We start from the raw sequence: 20,297 nt of genomic DNA, 5'->3' as shown, positions 1-20,297 counted from the left end.
TGCTATTCTGCCCTTGAAACCTGCTTTCCAGGTCTCAGTCCTGGTATATCTGAAGTTGTATGGCCTATGAACACATGCAGCAACTCATCAATAAGTAACCTGTTTATAGAATTGTAGAATTGGAAGGTCATCTATTCCAACTCTCTGCTCAGTACAGGATCTACAGTGCAAGAAGCAACAATAGCATCCTTCGCAGATGGCCATCCAGCCATCTTCAGCAAAGCAGAGCCCACCACCTCCCAAAGCTGTCTGGCCCACTATCAAAAAGCTCGTGCTATTAGGAAGTTTCTCCTCATGTTTAGCTAAGATCTGCTTCTCTGTCATTTCTCCACATTTTCTAGTCCTGCCTCTGGAGCAACAGGGAACAGGTTTGCTCCATCTTCATATATATTTGGGATGAAGGAAAAGCACTCCCGGGGCAGAGCTTCTAAGGCACTTGAGCCCAATCTCTTTGTTCAGAAATATGTGCCCTTCTGCCTCCTTGACCCTTCTTTGTTTGATATTCATTCTTTCTTTTCTTTTTTCTTTTTTGCCTTTTCTGTCTGACTTTCGGTACCTGTGAAAGGAAACAGGATGCAGTTTTTGAATGGGATGCAGAGGAAAAGGCAGAGAGCTGAGTTGTGCACTCTGTAAGAATTGTAGGATATGATTCTCTCTGGAGATCCTATGTGGGCCACTGAATTTGGCCATCTGCTGGAGTATTTAAGCTGTGTCTCCGCCTATGCACAAACTGTATATTTGTAACAACTGTGGCTATTATAAAATACCAATAAGCCTCCAGTAAGGGTGGAAAGATCTGTCCATTTCAGTTCTCACAATTTCTCATATTTTCCAAACTTAAATTCAGTTCTTATTTCTTCAGCCATTTGCAAGTTTTTTTTTTAAAAAAAATTGTCATGAAAATTCTCCAGCATTTTTGTGCAAATTTCTCCTAATAAACACATTTTTATACACAGTTTTGACTAATTCACACATTTTTGCAAGCCATTTCTCATCATATAATGCATTTTGCATATTTTCACTCATATATTCATTTTTATGCACTCTTACCCCTAATATATGTATTTTTGTATATGACTGCTAAACTGCGTCACAAAATTTGATTACATTTCAAAGGATGGCTGTGATTTGGTGCTCATAATCTTTTGGAAAGTGCTTATTTGATAGTTTCAGCTTGAAATGCAAACTGGATCAAAATTCTCACCCATCCTTAGCCTCCGGTGATCTCCTTCCAAAAAAACCCTGTGATGCACCCCCTGGAATTTCTCACCATTCAGAGACATGGAGTGAGCATAACAATATAATGAAGGAATGGTTAAGATTTGGGAAGCACTTGTAAGCCTGCTATCTCTCTCGCAACTCCACTTTTGCAGGCTTTGACAAAAGCCCTGGTCCTTTCGCTTTTTGTAGAGTAGATTGAACCCTTGCCTAAGACACAATTGGAGTTCCTATAGACAGAAAGGAAAGTACAGTGTCACTTGACCAAGAGAGAAAGCAAGCAGGCTTGGTTTCATGCAGCATGGAAGGGTACAGTGGGTTGGCAAAGGCAGTGTTCATTTCTGCAGCTGCCACCATCTGTGTTGGGCCCTGTTTGGCTCCCTACAGCTGTGCCTAGTTCAGTTTGACTCACTCCCTGGCTCCACTTTTTCCCTATGGCAATTTAAAATGAGCTCACTCGCCATTCCCTGATGGGATGGAAAGCTGCTACATTCTAATATCACAAAGTACAGGAAGTAAAGGCTAGTCTAAGAACAGTGGCCACAGTTGAAAAGCAGGGCCAGCAGAATAAGGTCTGATCTCTGCCAATATCGGGACATGCCAAAGAAATAGCTTTCTGCCATCTGCTCAGTTGCACACATTGAGACTGCACAAGGCAAACAAGTATGCTTTCTTAAGATGAATGCTAAACAAAAAGAAAAAGAATGATGAACGACTTAGGCTGCAATCCTATACTTACCTAGTTGGGAGTAAGCCCCCACTGAACTCAATGGGACTTACATTTTTTTAAAAAAATTGGTTTGGTTTTTAAACATATTGAGAGAAGCATAACAAATATTAATAATCAACTTGTCTGGCTTACAGAGAGCTAAAGTACAATCAAGAATAAAATACAGGTCAAATCAGTCAAGGGTTTTGCACATAGTTCAGTGGGACTTACTTCTGAGTTGACATGAATAGGACTGTGCTCTGTTGCCACCAGTTGCAAAGTATATACAAATATTTACATACAGATATTCCTGTGCAATGCAATGAGGATATTCAATACACTGGGGAAACCATTCAAGTCATAAAAATGTTCCACTTATCTCATTGGTTAGATGTTAGGCACAGACGGTTTAAACAGGGGTGCGAAACCTGTGGTTCTCCAGATGTTATTGGGCTCCAGCCCCAGCAATGTCAATTGTCAGGAATGATGGGAGTTGTAGACTAACAACATCTGGAAGGCCACATGTTCCCTATCCGTGTTTTAAAACAATGTCTCTAGCCTCCATTTGTAAGGTTACACATGCACTTCCCACCACTTTCAAGTACACAAGTCTGACCACATTAGACAGAGCAATCACCTTCATCTCCATCTCCTAGTTTAAATGATGGCTAAGAGCGCTTTTCTGAGTATGTGAAGCTCATGGCCACCCTGACTAAATATTATACAGTACATATGGAACATGGTTGCCCTATGCCTTTGTCACCCTCTTAGACCATGCCTTACACCACTCTTCCCCAAGCTAGTACCCTCCAAATGTTATTGGACTCCATTCTCCCTGACCATTGGCCATGCTGGCCGGGGCTGATAACTCCAAAAACATCTGTAGGTCACCAGGTTGGGGACAGGTGTCCTTCAGAGAATGATCTGGGTGATCCTTCTGCCTCATCAACCAGCCTGACGTTACTGTAAGAAATCACAGAATAGTAGAGTTGGAAGGGGCCTATTAGGCCATCGAGTCCAATCCTGTGCTCAATGCAGGAATCCATTTTAAAGTATACCTGACAGATGACTGTCCTGCTGCCTCTTGAATGCCTCCAGCGTTGGAGAGCCCACCGCTTCCCTAGGTAATTGGTTCCATTGTCATATTGCTCTAACAGAAAGTTTTTCCTGAAACTAGCATAGGTTTTGGTATCATTATTGTTTGCTCTGAAGTACTTTTCTGTTTTCCCGTTGTCCCTTATAGCTTAATAAAAATCTTTTCTTATTTGCGAATTGGGGTTTGGAGTGAGTTTGTGACAAGCCCAGGGAAGGCTCTGTCTCCTCAACCCACCTTGCCGCTTACAGTTCCACTCCAGGTTGTAATTAAAGAGGGGAACCAGGAGAAATGGGCTCAAGTGCTTGCATGCTTTCTCATACACTCACTTTGAGGACTTAGAGACTAAGCTGGTGGGTTCACCTTTTTCCCAACCAAACTCTGATAGTGTGAGATTTCCCTCCCACAGGCAGGGAGGAACACGGGAGGGCAAGTTAAGGTTAAAACCAGTGAGGGCATTACAAGCAGTCCTGCCTAGCAAGGCCAGTGTATGTTCCAGCAATTGTCAGCAATCACCAGTTGGCACACACTGTGTGTATTCAGTTGACAAATTGATTTGATTCTTGAAGACTGAATCTATAAACATCAATAAGGAAGCAGAGACTGCATGAGCATAAGAACAGTGGTCTCACGAGTGAAACCAACTTGCCTTCTTCTTCAGCACAAACAATTTCACATTTGGCAGGTCTCAGAGTTTAAGCTTCCATCTTAGGGTTTCCAGCAGAAGGAAGTATAGTTCAGGGGACTTCCGGGAAGGGTGACTTAGCCTGTGCCTGCTTTTGAGACGGGCTCCTGCCTCAAAAGAAGCTTATTCAGATATATCAGTCAGATTTTTTCTTTTTTTGACTGATTAAACTTCTCCCGGGTAGGGAGAAACGAAGAGATTAACCTCAAAGTCTATTTTTGTTGGGACGACCAGATCTCATTAATTTATGGGACGAGGTCCAGCCGACGAAGGTGGGACGGATTTTTAACAACAAGCTCTATCTGGAAAAGCGAACGTTCATCTTATCTTCTAAGAGAGAACGCACTAACAGGCAAGCACCCTTCTTTCTATATTTTTCTTTTACTTGACTTAAATTGTTGCTGTTTAAAAGAGATTTGCCAGATTGATCGGTTTTTGACATCTCACTGGGGAGCCATAACTTCTCTCTGCTACTCACTAATTAATAGCTTATCTCTGTTTTTGTTGCAAAAAGCTGTCCTGGATTTGCATTCTAAAGATATACACAGAAGAGGGATTTCTATTCCAGATTTTTATTTTGAAGAATATTATATTGTCTGAGACTACTCTCTTTTTGGTCTATTTTATTTTGACGAATCTGTTTTCTGACGACCGCCATTAATTGTTTCGATCCTGGGAACTGCATTTTGTTTACTTAAACATGGAGAGATAAGGCTGTCTGCTCTGTTTATACTGTGATGTCACCAAGTTTGGAGTATTAACCCAATTGTTGCTGAAATAAGAAGTGGTTTTCCTATATTTTTCTTTTAAAATGGCAATTAAGAAAGTGGCTGAGAAGCTGGAAATAACTATGTTTCAGAAAATAATGGATGAGATTGAGATAACGAAACAAAACCTGCGACAGGGTTGTAAGGAGCTGAAAATTGAATTGAGTAAAATGAAGCAGGAGATTAAAGATATAGGGGTCCCTGTGAGAGAGGTGACCCTGGAAGGGGTCCCTGTGAGAGAGGAGACCCCGGAGATTGGAACAAACGTGGAACAGGAAAAAGATTTGGAGTCTATGGACTTTAGAAATAAAATTTATTGTTTGGAGACACAGGAGATTAAAGACATAGGGGTCCTTGTGAGAGAGGAGACCCTGGAGACTGGAACAGGGGTCCCTGTGAGAGAGGAGATCCCGGAGATTGGAACAAACGTGGAACAGGAACAAGATTTGGAGTCTATGGACTTTAGAAATAAAATCTATTGTTTGGAACTCAATGTTATCTCTGAAGAAATTAATGAAGATTCTAGAGATAAAGTTATCAATGGCATGGATAATCTTCTGGACTGGAATGATGTGATGGAGCCCAATATAGAGAAAATCTATGGAATTAACTGCAGCCATGTGACAATGGAAAAACTTTCAAGAGATGACCCAGTGTATTTTGAAAAAAAGAACAGAGATATGATTTTACAGCAGTATTTCAGCAACCTATTCAGAATGGATGGCAAGAAAATATTTGGGATAGAGGTAATTCCCATCAGACTCTTACTATATGACTATGGCTTTGACAGCAAGATTATTATGGAATACTGATAATGGAAGATTGGATACTGAAATTACTGGACTTAACAAGACTACTGAAGATGGAAGATGGAAAATGGAACTAATAGGGATAATAGAACAATGGCTACTGAAATTACTGAACCTAACAGATTCTGATGTGATGGATTAATTGAAATGTTTATTTTGACTATGGTTATGACAACAAGATTATCATAATTAGTAATGAGATGGATTAATCGATATGCTTATCTGGAAAAAAAAATTGATAGATATATTTCTTAAAGAATTGAAACCTCTCTTTGACTTTTTGTGGAAAGAATAAAGTAATGTTTATGAGATTTGATGATTAAGTAAGATAACTACTGGAGGAAAGTGATTTTATAATATGACTTAGGAGACAGGATTGTTATATATTATAGACTTATAACTGATTTGATCTTTGACAAATGGGAAGTCAATATTTTACTCTTTATTTTTTATTTTTGTTTTTTTTTTTGTTTTTTTCTTTTTGTTTAACTATTTTTGATTTTGTTTTTTGTCTTTGAATGTTTTATGATTTTGTCTTGTATGTTTTATGAAAATCTGAATAAAAATTATTGAAAAAAAAAAAAAAAGGAAGTATAGTTCAGGGAGAAGGCCAGGAAACAAGGAAGCCAGTTATTTATTGCTTGGGTCCATCTCTAGCCCTCTCCAAGAATATATTCTAAGAAGTGTAATAATTGAAATAAGAGGTTTTGCTATAACCCCATACACTGATCCTTGACCAGACCCTAGCAGGCTAATTCCCAGGCTAACTAAATGCTGCCTCCAAGCTTTTGGCTAATCAGGCAGCACTAGACCCCATTACCTGACCTAAGAGGAGCCACCAGGTCTGGCCTAACCTATCAAGAAGTGCCCTAAGAACCAGGGATCTACCTCCTAAATCAGGTTTGGGGAACCTTTGGCCATCCAGATGTTTGCTGAACTACAACTCCCATCAGCCCTAGCAAGCAGAGCCAATGGTTGGGAGTGATAGGGGTGGTACTCCGGCAAGATTTGGAGGGCCAAAGTTTCCTCACTCCTGTCCTAAGTCTTCAGCTCTGATCTTCAGGAGATTTGGCATACTTTAAATGCAAGAAACAGTTATTGTAATATTTATTGAAAGCCTCCATTTGCCAACGGAGACGTTTCATTAACAGCCTGTCATATTTTGTCAAAGGATGACATTGAGGAACAAGAGCAGCCTCCAAGTTCTGCAAAGGGCAGTTCCAGTACAACTCATTTGTATCAGATAAAGGGAGTGGCTGGCAGGGAGTGACAGCTAGAGACCGTAAAGACAAGCAAAAATGTGTCTGCTCAGAAGTAAGCCCAACTGAGTTCAATAGGAAATGAGGATTGCAGCCTGATGTGCTTGGGGAAGATGTATGTCTTTCTAAAGTATGTCTACTCAGCAGAAAGTCTAAGTAGACAGGTATAGGATTGTGCTGCTATTGATTCCTTTTCAACCTTTGTTTATGTGTATTGTTAAATAGACTGCCATAAAACTAGGAAATAAATGGGCTAAATCAACAAAATGTGTTTTTAAAGTGTGACTGTCCTCTCTCTGAGAAGATATGTGTTAGGATGTCTGGGTAATGAGTCGTGCCCCCATTCAAGTGAATGACAAGCGTTCCTTTGCCTTTGCAGGAGCTTAGATTTCACTGAATGTGACACAAGCAGATTATTTCCAAACAGACTGTCTTTTTGTATTTTCTAGAAGGCATCAGGGCTTTTTTCAAACATAAGAGTCTGCCAAGAGCCATTGAGCTTTGAACACGAGTTTGGCTTTCTTGAAAACCATTGGCAAACTTCAGCTGCTGTGTTTCAAACAGACCTGGATCTCATTGTTGGGGGAGGGGCAAAATCCACCCTAATAAAAATAAACAGATTAAGGTTGCAATTCCATACACACTTACTTGGGAGTAAGTCTCATTGAACTTTACAGGAATTACTTCTGTGTAGACAAACATAGGATTGTGCTGTCAAACGCATTCATTGTTTAGCAGTAACATTGAAAAAAATCAAACTGAATCAAATGAATGGCTTTATTTTATACCTGTGTATAGCCTAATACACATCTTGCATCAAAGGGGGCAAAGGCTTGTTCTCTGCTGCCCCAGTGGATAGGACTAGGTCTGAAGTTAAAGGAGGGGAGATTTCGGTTGAAACAAATTGATACTTCAGAGCTGTTTGACAATGGGAAGGCGGGTTCTCCCTCACTAGAGGTCTTCAGGTAGAGACTGGACAAAATGGAGTTTGATATACTATAGTCAGCATGGATTTTTCACATTCTGCAATGTTAAATTGAATATACCCCCATGCCATTCTGATGCTTCCCATAAGCTCATTTCAAAACAAAAATGTACAAACCTTATAGTCCTGAACTCAGAAACGCTTGCTTAACAGCTGTCTAAATTTTCATGGTAATACACAAAACAGTCAGAGAGAATCGAGAGTTCAAAGTGTAAAAAGAGAGGGAGAAAACCCAGAGCTCTTTTGGACTTTTTTCTGTCACAGTTCTCATAATTTGTTGAAATTCATTAAAAATCAGCCATGTTCACAGAGTACCTGTAATCCTATTACTGACCTTGCCCTATACTCTGACCTTCATCTTCTGCAGTTTAAAAGTTTTTAAAAAATGCCTGGCTGATTTTTAATTAATTTAAGAAATTTAGCATTGAACTGAATGATAATGTTAGGCATGCTCAGTAAGAACCAACTGGCAGTGTTCTAAAACCCAGACTCACAGCTGCTGGGCTTGGCTAATCAGGGGGCCACACCCACACCAGACCTTTATTTCACTTGAGACAGTAATGGCTTCCCCCAAAGGATTGGGGAAAGTGTAGTTTGTGAAGGGTGTCTTATTCCCCCAACAGAGCTCCAGTGGCCAGAGTGGTTCAACAGTCAGCCACTCTGACTGTAGCTCTGTGAGGGGAATAGAGCGTCTCCTAGCAACTCTCAGCATCCTTCACTAACTACACTTCCCAGGATTCTTTGGGAGAAGCCATGACTGTGTAAAGTGAAATAAAGTCCCGGTGTGGATTTGGCCAGGGACAGCTTTGTTTTAAATTTAGGTGGGAGGCTACATGTGCCTGCCGTAGAATAAAAAGGTGGGGGAAACGCTGAAAAAGAATGATACTGTTCACAATGTTTTTCTTTTGGAAAGGAAAGGAGCTTCCCTTCTGCCCAGTGCCCACTCGTCCAATCTCCTCCTCTCCCTCCATCCCCCTCCCCTTCCTGCCCTCCTCCGCACCTCCCTGCCCCTCCCCCAGGTCAGTTTCACCTATCCTAAGCATGATTGCACCGGCGTAAATCTCACTGAACTCAAAAAGTATGTAAATAATCAAACCTGCCCTCCCCTCCTCCTCCCTCCTATCCCCTCCCTCTTGTCCCTTCCCCCCCTTCCTTCATCTGTCCCTTCCCCTCCCCCATCCCCTTCCAATCCCCTCCTTCCCTTCCCTCCCCTCCCCTCTGCCCTCCCACATGGTCAGTCTTACCTATCCTAAGCATGATTGCACAGGAGTAAATCTCATTGAACTCAATAAGCATGCAAGTGATCAAACCTTCCCTCCCCTCCTCCTCCATCCCATCACCTCCCTTTTGTCTCTTTCATCCCCCATCCTTCACCCCTTCCCTTTCCCCTTCCAATCCCCTCCTTCCTCCTCCCCCTCCTTCTTCCTCCCCCTCCTTCTGCTCCCCTCTCCCCCTTCCTCCTTCCCTTTACTCTCCCCTCCTCCTCCCCCATGGTCAGTTTTACCTATCCCAGCCATGATTGCACCGAAGTAAATCCCATTGAACTCAATAACCATGCAAATGATCAGACCTGCTTTTCCCCTCCTTCCCCTCCCCTCTTCCTTTTTCCTCCTCCCCTGCCCACTCCAGGCCTCCCTCCCCATGGTCAGTCTTACCTATCCTAACAATGATTGCACAGGAGTAAATTCTACTGAACTCAATAAACATGCAAATAATCAAACCTCCCCTCCTCCTCCCCCTCCTGCCTGCTCCCATCCCCCTCCTTCCCATCATCTGTGGTCAGTTTCACCTTTCCTAAGCATGATTGCAGGGGAGTAAATCCCACTGAACTCAATAAGCATGTAAATGATCAATCCATTCTCAGCAACCTTCCACAGGATCCCATTTCTTTCCTCCGGGATTAAAAAGCAGAGAAATTCATTGACCATCATATCTTCAGCATCATATGACATTGACCAAAAAAGGCTTTGAAATTAATAAAAATAAATTTGACACAGATTTCTAGGATGAATAATGAGAGAGATATAATTTTCTAGGTTAGATTCTCTGTAGAAACAGGAGTAACACAGAAAAGAAGGAAAGTAAGAACACCAACAAACATATAAAAATGTAATTCTCCATCTTTGGAGATGGCAAGTGTTGCCAACACTCACCATATGCTCAGAGGCACATGTTACCAAATTCTTCCAAGCTACACAGGAAGTGGATTGGACCAATTTCTCTGCTTTTTAAAGTTTGATAGAAATATTTGTTGGCTATAGGTACATTCTTAAACCGCAAGGTTTTTTCCTATTAGTAAATTTCTTATATAGCAGCAGAGTACAGAAATTAGTGCTTGAAAGTGAAAGACTAGTGGTTGAAAGAATAAAGAAACTTAAGGTTTATTAGTACTAGGAAATAAAGCCATTCCAAGTACAGGCATACATGTGACCATTATGAAGCTGGCAATTGCATATACTAACTCTATCTAGAAAAAAGAAGAAGGAAGTAAAGCCTGGAAAAAAAAAACAAGTGGTTTCTAAAGAAGAAGTTAGCAAGGGAAGCATACGTTGCCTTTTGTCTATTGCATACACACACACCTGGTTCAGGTTACTTGTTACAAGCATTAGTGCTTTTCTTCCAATAAGACCAACCTCTTTTGGGGATGCTCAAGTTCTGAATATTCTGCATCAGGCAGGTGGAGGACTTGATGGCCTGCAAGGATGCATCATGTTCAACTGCAGATAAAGAAGCTGGGGAGAGAGAGAGTGATTGCACCAAACCTTCTAGCTGTTGAGATGTGTGATAGGACAGTAAGTGAATAATTCCTACAAGCACTGGAGACCTGAGTTCAAAATGGAAGAAAGGAAATGAGAAGCAAGCATTCACATTGACTGAGTTGGGGACATTTTCTGAAGCTTTTTGTTGCCTCACAATTAAGAACGAAAGACATCTAGAAGGTGTGAGAGAGGGGGGGGGTCATTTCCAGATAGGGATAGATGAATCTGTCCATTTCTCTCAGTTTCTCCTATTTCCTGTCTTAAGTTCAGTCCTTCACATTTTTACATCAGTTTGTGAATTTTGTTTTTAAAGTCCTCATGAAAATTCATCAGCATTTTAGTATGAATTTCTTCTTGCTTGCTTGCATGCAATTTTGCCTAATATATTTTTGCAAAGCAAGTTTCTGTAATATAATGCATTTTTGTGTGTTGTTTTCACTAATATATGCATTTTTATGCCCACTCCACCCTAGTATATGCATTTTTGTACACATTACTTGGCTGAAGAATTGCATTGCAAAATTCTGAGAAGTACAAATTTTGAAGGATGTCTGTGTTTCAGTATGTGTATTGTTTCAGAAAGTGTGGATTAGATAGGTTCACCTTTAAATGCGAACTGAACTGAATTTCCCCCTCCCCATCCCTATTTCCAGACAACCTATTTATTGTAGTTTCAACCCTGGCGATCAATGGGGTGACAGATGTCGCAGCCAGACTGCCCTCACATCCAACCTATTTATTGAACATTTGTCCTGATTTGATTGCTTAAGAAGAGCCCTGCTGGATCAAACCAAAGGCTCATCTAGTCCAGCATCTTGTTCTCCCAGTAGCCAACCAGACATCATATCAAGGAATTGTTATCTCGACCTTTCCAAAGCATTTTCCCCTAACTTTCCTTACTGCAAAAAGTCTGTCTTTTTAAAAGATGGGTTTATTACATATGAATACCAAATATGTTTTAAATGTGTAACCAGAATTTACCAGTATACAGTTGAATCACAGCCGCAAAATAGCAATTGTCTGAAAATGGGGAGAGGGAGAGAGAGAGAAACTCTTGGGGATTTATGTCTTGTATTACAAAGTACTTATTTAAAGTTTGGTTTTTGAGCCAGAGAGTTTTTGAATGCTTGCTCCTTAGAGATCCCATAGAAAATAATGGAATATTGCTCTTTAGGCAAGATTCTCTGTCTATTATGTGGCCAACCAATAAGATACAAGGTCCTTGCTTCTCTCTCTCTCTCTCTCTCTCTCTCTCTCTCTCTCTGTGTTATGTGCCTTCAAGTCGATTACGACTTACAAAATTGATCTAATTCTACTGAAGAACAAATTGTCTTATATTACACTAGTCTTGGCAAAAAGAAGAAAAAAACCCTTCTCTGAGTTGGGATTCAATCCCAGGACTTTGTTTTAGACTTTGTTGTCTGTCTCTGATCAGTTTATATATATTCAGAGGGCTTATAAATGAGAACTGAAGTAAAGGGATGAGTACAGTTTGTTTTTCTGGTATCTCTTGCAACAAGTCCTCCCCATAAGGAAGCATACAACACACTGTACTCATGTACTTCCGAGTCCCTACCTTCATGATCTTTAGTAAAGATGTTGTTCTGGCACATCATGATAGGGAAAGGTGAAATACATCCAGCACAAGCCAGGGTAATCCATTCCAGACATATGTGTAATGCAGGGGGGAAACAGGTGCAAACAATTGAGCCAGCTGTCAGTAAGCTCCAGTGATTGCTTTTGATAGCTTAATCGTTAGTTGATCCATGTGCAACATTGGCAACATCACTGTCATAGCTGACTGCCTCCTACACATCTGTAAACCTTTTCTAGGTGCTTCTTGATATGCGTAGGAGTCCGCAAAGTCCTGACATCATAGGAGGCTAAATTAGACATGATTGCTGCCATTTCTGTTTTCCTGCTACAAAACACGGAAAGCTGACAAATGTCAATAACTGCTAATAACTCACTAGCCACTACTGTTTGCCACATACCACACAAGGCATGAAAAAGGATCTGTGCACTCCAGTAAACATCCCTCATAACTAGGTAGCTTGAGAATATATGTATAAAGAAATCATTATCCTGCCTTTCCATCTATTGTTGATCATTTCAGTGCTTATGAAAGCCAGTGTGGTGTAGCAGTTAGTGTCAGACTAGGATTGGGGAGAACCAAGTTTAAATCCCTACTCAGCCATGAAGTTCACCAGATGACCTTGGGCCAGTCACTGTCTCTGAGGCTAACCTACCTCACAGGGTTGTTGTGAGGATAACATGGAGGTTGGAGGAGAACCATGTTTGCCGCCTTGAACATCTTGGAGGAAAGGTGGGGTATCAATGTAAAAAATAAATGCATAATGTGAACATACTTTCCATTCTATTTAACTGAATCCAAGTCATGGTATCAATTCATCAATTAGATTTTCTTCATAAATCACATAGATACCGAGATTGGCCCACATGTATAGTTAGGGGGCATTCTCTTCTCTAGGTACCAAGCTAGAGTTGGTAATTTATCCTTGTCAGTCTTCCCATCCAAGGAGGTCCAAGCAGCTTTGGGTATTCAGGGCAGAACTTGGAAGTAACTAGTTACAAGTAACGAATTACTTGTAATTCATTACTTTTTTGAGTAACGAGTAGGTAATTCTTTTACATTTTGATTGTAATAGAACTAGAAGTAATTTTACTCCTTTTGTGGAGTAATTGTAACGTTTCCAGAACTACTTTTGGGCATTCCTTGGGGGGGGAGCAAGGGAAGTCTTCTGCTCCTCTGATTTGTGGATGAAAATCATGTGCCTCAAACTGGGCTTCTGTGCAGTGTTGCTCTTTCCTCATGTCTGGTATTTTCTGAGCATTTGTTTTTTGTTTGCAGAGAGATAATACGTCAATGAGTATTCATCCTGATCTTATGGCACAGTGGTTGTACATCTTCCTGTTAATCATTCTTTAATCCCACACTTTTCAGTGCATTTCCCTGTTACTTTCCTTTTAATTCTATGATTCTATGATTCTAAACATCTTTTTAAAATAGATTTCATACACCAGAGCAATGAGCACTTTGATCCACTTTGTGAAAATCTAAAGTTCTGGTATGCACTTGCATCTCTAGATCTTCTGATGTTAATAAATTCTTTCATTAAATGAGGCACTATATCATAATGGAAAGTGAACCCACTCACAAGAATTCGGGAAGAATACAAGGATACTACCCCACTATACATTCTGTTTGTAATCTGCTGCACAGCATTGGAATCCTTCAAAAATCTTTAATTTATCATATTCTAAAAGATGTATTTCCTGAACAACTTCTGTCTTTTCTGATGTTACCACAAAGCCTTCCTGCAAAACAAGAAACATAATTCCAGGGGGTATGGGGTATGTAATGTACATGTCTGTCTGTTTTATGTATTGACTTTATATGCCTCTCAACCCAAGTCCATGTATTTTTGTCTTCTACGGAACTTGCGGTCTAAATATTCAAAAGGCTTGGGGAATAAAAGAGGCCCAGTGACATTTTATAGCTGCAAAAGTGATTAACAGCACAACTCTATACATGTCTACTCAGAAGTAAGTCACACTGAATGCAACAGGGCTTCTTTCCAGAAACAAGATTACAGCCTAAGGCTGTATTCATTTGCACACTTATGTAGAAACATGTCTCACTGAAGATGGTGCAACTTACTTTTGAATAAACATGCATCGATTATGCTGTAAAGATCTTAGTCCTGGCTATCACATTTCCACCCCTCATAAAAAAAAGTGGATAAGAAAAAGAAACAGCAGGACAGCAGCAGCAAGTGGCAACTTTTCAATCTCATAAATAGCATAAATTCATAAATTGCAGCACTCAGATCCATTTAACTCAGTTAGCTCCACCCCCAGTTGTACACTTCATATAACACTTTTAAAAAATGCAACAGCCCTTCCCATGCTAGAAATCAATAGCCAGGATACAACCAATTAGGCATGTAATAGTAGTGCTTTACCAAAATCTGCCCTACAATTTCTCAGAGGTTTTCTTCACCTGTGCAAGAGGCTTTCATTTTTCTACCTCTCTTGCAGGGTGCTTCAGAATTCTTTATACTTTTAGTGGGTGCAGGACTGAGCTTGATACATCATTACAAAGGAGCTGTGGGTGGGATGTGCTTTCGTCTTCCCATTAAACATTTCTCCAACCCTCTGCAGCCTCCTGAGCTGTCCATGCTTCCTGATCTAAACACAAAAACAAAACGCACAGGAGGAATTACTTAGTTTTAATTGAAGTACAGGACACTGGTGGAAAGGTGGCTACTGAACACCTGAGACTGGAATGCTCACTGATTTTGTTTTTAAGAGAAGTCCTTCCTTTTACCTTTCCACACTAGTTTCTTTAAAAGTAAAAATACTTCTGTTTAAAAAATCAAAATGAACAGTTGCTAGGCATGCAGTAGACAGCAGCATGCCTCCCTTCTGCACATACAGGAAAGCCTGGAAGAGGATGTCATGGGGTTTCAGGAAGCTCAGACAGCTAGGAAGGCTGCCGAGTGCAGACCACTGGAGGGATGATTTGTAGACTGAAAAAAAGGACACCCATTTCAAATGCATTTTTTTTTCTCAGTAATTGATGGGGAACAGTAGAAGAAAATGCAGAATAACTTTTCGGCACAGCACGATCTAATACTGTAGGCTTTTGCATGTGTAATTTACAAATAGGAGCCCTGGATGCTTCATGGAAAAATCACTTGGGAACCAAGGAGAGTTTCAGAAGCAATTTGTTGTTATAACAGCATGGTAGTCTGCTCTCATCAACACTGAAATGATCAGCAATAGATGGAAAGGCAGGATAATGATTTCTTTATCTACATAATTCTGCTGCCCGCTTGGATCACTGGGCAGCAATTTCAGCATTCTGCTCATTCCTCGCCACTGCCACCACCAAATTGGCCATCCCTCACAAGCACAATTCCATGCCTGAAAAAAGTGTACATTAGTCTTAAAAGTGGCTACTAATCACCCGGTCATAGCCTGGCTGGGACCACTCAGCTTCTTCCTTCCTAGAACTCTCTTCAGCAGCAGCCTTTCCACGTAGTCATTATGTAAACTGAACACAGGAACCTAGGAAGCTGCCTTATACTGAGTGAGAGCATTGGTCCATCTAGCTCTGTATTGTCTACACTGACTGGCAGCAGCTCTCCAGGGATTCAGACAGGAGTCTCTACCAGCCCTACCTGGAGATGCCTGGGATTGAACCTAGGACCTTCTTCACACAAAGCAGATTGCCACTGAGCCACACATGCCTACCCTTCCCTCTTTTCTTCCTTTCTTTTGTGCTTACAAACCATTAGAACACAAGAAGAGCCCTGTTGGATTGGGCTGAAGGTCCATCTAGTCCAGCAAGGACTGTTCTCAGTAGCCAACCAGATGTCTGTTGGCAGCCTGTAAGCTGGACGTGACTGCAACAGCACTCTAGTCAACTGTGATTCCCAGCAGCTGGTATTCAGAGAAACTGCCTCCAGTGCTGGAAGTAGAACATAGCCATCATAGCTAGTGGTCACTGATAGCTTTTTCCTCCATGGATTTGTATATCCAAGTTTTGGGGCATCACATCACTGCCAAGGAGCTGTCTATTCTAATTTTATTTTTTTTAATTTGGTACAGTGTTGAGTTGCTTTTAAATGCTTAATAACAATGATAATCAAGTTATGAAATAATAAATGCAGTTCTTCATTTTTGTCTCTTTCCCCTCCCAACCCTCCCTACTTGTAGCATTTCACAGGATCATCTGTTTACCTCTCGGTTTAGAATCATTCCTATCACAGTAGCAGCTGTCCTGTTGAAGAAATCATGGATTCAGTTAAATTTTCTCCTCAAGCATCTTGAGGCCTTCAGGCATGTGCTATAAATTTAAAAGTTCTAATTATAGCCATGAGCGGCAGGAATTAGAGTCCTGAAAAGCAGGAACAAATGGAAGAATAGCTCACCAACTGAAAGAGATCAATTTTGCCTCCCCCAGCCCATGCTTTCTTGAGGGTCTCTGACATACATCTGCCACCCTAACAAAGCAAACCCTCCTGCAGTCACCCAGCAGCTCAACCTATAATCCTTCCAAACCTGAGAAGGGACACGTCTTTGGAACATAGCATCTATTTGCCACAGTTATCTGTCTTGCAAAAAAAGTAAACACAAGAATGACATCAAGAAGCCCTACAATTTTATGGTTAGAATTATTCACAGTTGATACTAGGTCTTCTGTCATGACACTTAAAAATTTTTTTTTAGACTGAAAGGTGACATAAGCACATATTGGAACATTTCTGATTTCGCTCAGTTTTAAAGTTTGGTAGACTAGTTCAAAGACAACTTTGGTTAAATTTTTATTATCCAAAATGCTTATTATAAGTCTGAGTACCCCATCATCACAGGCAGGGGAATGGCAATGTGGTTTGCAGCGACCAGAAAGGTTAATCTGAATTATCCCGGAGATTAGCTCTGAGACAGTGCGTGGTTCCACAAACATCACTACTGGTGTCCTGAGCAATGATCTGATACGCTTTGCTTTTGTTAGCATTTGCAGGGAGACTAATCCAGAAAACTCGGGTGAGGTGAAGACATAATTTTATAGGTGAAGTTGTCAGTCTCCTTTGGTGAGTTATGAGGCTCGACTGACAGTGGAACAGTAGCATGAAAGTTACAGGTCAAGACTCTCTAAAGGGGTTCTCACTGAACAAAGCAACCTCAAATGCAAAGGCATAAAATTGCAGACTCTATAAAAGATAAGGCAACAGGGCCTGACTTTCGGAAAATGACTGTTCTTCGTATAATCTGAATGATTGTTCTACTAGCCTGAAATAAATGGGTGGGCAAGAAATATTCATAAAAGAATAAAGCAACATACACAGCATTTCTAAGAGCATGGGAAGCTGCCTTATACTGAGTTGGCCCATTAGTAATTTAGCTCAATAGCAGCTCTCCAGCAGGATTTCAAGACAGTCTCTTCCAGCCCGACCTGGAGATGTCGGGGATTGAATATTGGACTTTCTGCATGCAAATAATGTGCTCTGCCACTGAGCTATAACCTTTCCCTTCAATACACACATCCCTGCTACATTTTTAACATAAAGGGGTAGGAATCTAAATGACTGGGCTGTTCCACATTTGAGCTGGATCTTGCTTGGGATCCATATTTGTGCCATTCAAATTTGACCTCATTAGTCCACACACACACACATTTGCAGTTGAAGTTCAAATCAGCTTGTTCCCATCCATGCCAGTAGGAATTCCCTTTTGTCTTTGTCCCTGCTTTCCAAACTGTTGATTCAAATGTGTTAATTTTGCCCCAGTTATTATTATTATTATTGTGGCAAACAAAAACAGAAAAAATCTTTAAAACATCTTTAAAACAAAACATCTTTTAAAATCATCTTAAGAACATATTTAAGAACATACAGAACAGAACATACATCTGGTTTTGTTTTGTTTTAAAGTACAACAATTCCATCACAGATGTAGACTGGGATAAGGTCTCTACTTAAAAGGCTTGTTGAAAGAAGGAGGTCTTCAACAGATGCTGAAAACACAACAGAGATGGTGCCAAATGGGGCATGTGCACAGGAATCTGCTGAGCAGTACACACGATTTTTTAAACAAGTCTCTGCCCAGGAATTGCACAATAGCAGACATCTGGGAATTCCCAATTCAATACAAGCTTTCACGTGCACACTTTATGTTCAGTCCAAAAATGAGAGGCATTTCCCACTCCAAAACAGGAAGATAGTTGTGGGAGAAATCAATACAGTAATATACAGTGAAATCAATAGGAGGGAAACAAGGGAGGGAGATCTGGAGAAGTGATGGTTGGTTGGTTGGTTGGTTGGTTGGTTGGTTGGTTGGTTGGTTAATCATGGCTTCAGACCTTACTGAAAATAGGCACCACCACTTCTGGAACAGACCTGGCATCAGGGATGTAGGGGACGTAGAAAAGGGAGTAGTGAAAAGTGATGCTTCTCACACACACACGGGAAAAAAACCCAAGAGAATTCTGTCTTGAGTGGTTTGGAGTCATATTTTTCAAAAGTTATCGCATTAAACGTGGATGGGGGGGGGAATCCAAATGTACAGGGGAAAGTTGGAAGGATAGGAGCTGTTTCAAGGAGATGTCATGTGGACAATGCTATTTAAATCAGAATGCAAACAGCTTCAAATTAACATTAAACTCAGGTGTGCACAAGCCCTGTACCTCAGTTCTCATTCAAAGAAAGAAAGTTCCTAACCCTATTGAATATGACGGTCTTAAATGTGTATGGGATACATCTGCTAAACAATAACTTGGTGGGTTTTTTTGTAAATCACCTTATGAGAAGACTTTTTGAAAGATAGTGTATAAATCCACGAAATAAAATAAAATAAATAATTAAGAGCCCTGGTCAAAATCTTGATGTGTATTCCAATGCACACATGGACTTCCCCATTAATTTCAAAAGAAGGCACAGATGTCTACAGTGACTAGTAGCAGCTCTCCTGAGTTTCAGACAGGATACACTCCCAGCCCTACCTGGAGATGACGGGGATTGAACCTGGGACTTTTTGCATGCGCTGCCACTGAGCTACGATCCCTCCCTTATCATCAAATCCCAGGTACAGGTGAGGAAAGGATTTCTCTGCCACTGGAGGCACTGTGGGAGTTGTCCTGGAAAGTTACACCTCTCAACTTCAGGTTAATGTCATGACATTGAAAGAAGCTTTTATAGGTCCCCTATTCATGCATCCCTAGCTGGTATGCATATCTCACCATCTTCATAATTCATAAAAGAAATAAAATCACTCCAGGTTGTTGAAAATGAGTCTGTTATGGAGGCTGGGATCCTCTGGGAGTTAAGGTGGCATGTTAGTTTCTTCATTATTGCCAAGTCCCAAGTTTAGTATGCCAGTTCTGGATATACAGTTCTGAGACATTTTTCCAATGCAAGTTTACGACGACTGAATGTCTAGCAGCAAGCCATTATGTCAGTGACCTGGGCTTGGCACTGCTCCCCAGTCAGCACATGGATGGCTTCAGTGTCAACAGCCCCACTGCTGCCTCTACTTCCGTGTGATGTCTTCCAGCAAAGGCACTGGGATTAATCCCCCTCATCATGCAGTGGCACATGCAGAGACATTAAATGTGTCTTTGCATTTGGTGTGCATGGGTTTTTCCCCAGTAAACAGCAACCACCGGGGGGATGGGCTGATAGTAATCAGGATCACAATAATCAGGATCTTAGTTTCACCTTTTCCCCCATGTGGCTGTAGTCCTGATGAAAGCTGGTCCTCTGAAGTTGCTATTTGCGTCAGGAGGAAATCTCATATTGGTGCTCATAATGGAGGCTTTCCTTCCAAAGCAATAAGCAGCATCAAAGGAGCAGTTTTTGTCAGGAATACAGGAGGGGATGGAAAGGATAAACTCCCCCTCTCACCCTGTTAAAAACCAATAATTATCAACCTCTGACTGCTATTTGCTTTTTTAATGCACATTAAATGCAGAAGCACATTTAACATCACATCTAGTTTGTCCCTCAGTCGCAGACAGCAGTAGCCACCTGTCATGAGCCACTATTGCTCTTTATATAGTACTAATCACTAATGCAGTGCCACTTTTTTTATGCGGGTAAAGGGAAACATATGTGTAATAATAATATTTGCAGCATGGTATGAGGAGACTCAAAGCAAGGTAAGAGCTGTAAAACAATACAAAAGGATGTGTGCTTAGCATTCTTGTGAAAGAAGAAGACCTGTGGCTTGAGCCAAGTTTAAATGGCTGTGTATGGTGAGCTTAAACAGGACATGGACATCTGATCTTGGATTACCGGGGAATGTATGCAAGCAGCAATTATATCATCACAATACAACATTTGGACTCTGATCCATGCTTCTTTAGCAACATCAGATAATTTGGAATGCAATGTTCTGTTCTGTTCTGTTCTTTTCAAGCAAATTACTACCCTCATTGTTGCATGGAAAACCTGAAAGTACATGTGCAATTTCTGCTAAGGTCTTTG

The sequence above is a fragment of the Rhineura floridana genome, chromosome 1, assembly GCF_030035675.1.
Source record: "Rhineura floridana isolate rRhiFlo1 chromosome 1, rRhiFlo1.hap2, whole genome shotgun sequence".
Lineage (NCBI taxonomy): Eukaryota > Metazoa > Chordata > Lepidosauria > Squamata > Rhineuridae > Rhineura > Rhineura floridana.
The sequence above is the reverse complement of the archived record's forward strand: the minus strand, read 5'-3'. Positions refer to the sequence as shown.